This window comes from Agrilus planipennis, unplaced genomic scaffold, assembly GCF_000699045.2.
Source record: "Agrilus planipennis isolate EAB-ADULT unplaced genomic scaffold, Apla_2.0 scaffold19, whole genome shotgun sequence".
Lineage (NCBI taxonomy): Eukaryota > Metazoa > Arthropoda > Insecta > Coleoptera > Buprestidae > Agrilus > Agrilus planipennis.
This window is the reverse complement of record NW_020438954.1, coordinates 2,159,472-2,161,430: the sequence shown is the minus strand read 5'-3', so window position 1 is coordinate 2,161,430 and position 1,959 is coordinate 2,159,472. Positions and strand designations below refer to the sequence as shown.

Sequence of the window (1,959 nt, the reverse complement as noted above, 5' to 3'; positions counted from 1 at the left end):
CAGACCACTTCGAATTATTTTATTCGATTAAGCTAACGTGCCTATCACGTTGAGGTTGGCTACGCCGGGATTCGTTTTCAGCAAGTAGATATCCACACAAGTGGACCTTGTTGGAGCATTCGTAATCCTAAAATGTAGCATTGTGCTACAGATGGCGTTTACTGCGCCATTTGTAGTATTTTATAGATATTTTTGTAGGGAATTTAGGGCCAAACTTCAATTTGTATGTAATTTTATCAATATTATCAATTACATTTGCAAAATAAACAGTTAACATTAATTTTGAAGCATTTGAGCCGCTGGGAGTATAAAGATTCGAAAACACCCCCCTTTTAAGAACCACCCTAGTGTACTTGTAAGACTTTCATTGATGCATTTATACCTAATTAAGCAGGATCTTCTTTAATTTTAATTAATTCAGAATCACTAGCTATAGATGGTAAAATAAATTTGCAATAACAAAAACATTCCCAGGAGACGTCAAAGGAATAACCTGCGACGACCACATCATTATCCCGTTGCAAAGATAACACGTTTATATCAGTGCGATCTGAGTTTCTAAACAAATACATAATTGCAATCTCGACTACTTTCCGGTTGCAAGAATCGAAAGACGGAAATGGCATTATCTTTCGCAATATGTTTACACAGAAGCGTGGAAGTGGAATTGAATCAGCAAACTAAAATTGCCAAGCAATTCGCACTCAAGAATACAAAGCACAACTTTATGACAATTTAGCAAAGTAATTTAGGAAAATGTCTATCTGACAATACAACATATGTATGTGGTTTCGAAACAACAATTAAAGGAGAGGACACATCAGGCTTAAATCANATTTAATAATAGTTTAAGTCAATATATAATTGTAACACCTTGCTTTTTAAAAATCATAAGTTGTATTAATAGTAGATACGTCAAAGGAGAATATTTGTTAATCACCAAATTAGTAACTTTACAATTACTTTAAACAACTCCAATCGGGGAACGAAACGTTGTTGAACTGCTAATAAACTTGTTTATTTACCTGAATTAGTTCAGGATTGTTTACTTCTCAACATCCAAATATCAGGGAGAGTTACCTACACAAAATTCACTTGGCGCATTATAGATTTCGCCCAAACCTTTAATTAGCCGCTAACGAAAACAGTTATTTTCTTAACTGCCTAGACGTATTCGAAAATGCTAAATTTTTCAGATTGGCTACGACAAACACCTGAATAAAAACGATTTTATGTATTTAAAAGGTGGTAAATGTACCCCATCCACCTGGGATTTTCTCTACTCCTTCTAGTGGATGAGGTTCTAAATACAGTATATTTTGTTAAGCTTTTATACCAGTATAAATACCTATTTCTGTGTATATTTAAAGCACCTTTCCCCATTTTTTATGCAAGGTTTTCATAATAGGTCAATTTTAAGTCACTTCAACTAAAAGAGGTTGTTTTCGAAAGTTTCTCCAATTTTAGTGGCGATTAAAGAAACCTACCTATTACTTTCTTTCAATTAAAAAACTAAGTTCTTAAAGAACTTTTCAAAACTTTCGCAAACTTTTGCAAACTTTTTCACTTATCATAACATGCGTTTACATCCTATTTACTATATTTTCCTGCATTACACAGCAACCCTTGATGCTAGTAAACAGACGAAACAATTAACAGATCGTACGGTGCAAAACAACAACGAACGAAAAAAGCGCACAATACGGCGTGTCGCGGCTATCGACCTTTAACCCGAAAAGCAAAGCTTGAACTGGTTGTGAGACTTTAGCGCGCTCGTTATTCATGAAAGCTCCATGCACTGTTGTGACGCAAGTCCGTGACGTAGCAGCGAACCAGCGGACGGAACGTCGCGACGCTCGTCCAACCGAAAATGCAACGGCATAGCGATCCGCTGCACGCTCGTCGGAACGTCCGTCGTTGTCGACGTCGTCGTTCTGTGGACGCCACGAAATCTACGGT

General features: G+C 36.5%; 1 protein-coding gene across 1 annotated transcript in view; it reads right to left on the bottom strand.

Annotated features, from left to right (window-relative positions):
- Positions 1-1,554, bottom strand: part of LOC108743016 (GTPase-activating Rap/Ran-GAP domain-like protein 3) — a 142,652-nt gene extending 141,098 nt beyond the window's left edge. Inside the window, exon 1 of the mRNA XM_025974914.1 lies at positions 1,488-1,554. The gene's annotated coding sequence lies outside the window, so the exon portion shown is untranslated. The remainder of the gene's footprint in view (positions 1-1,487) is intronic.
- Positions 1,555-1,959: the final 405 nt, after the last annotated feature.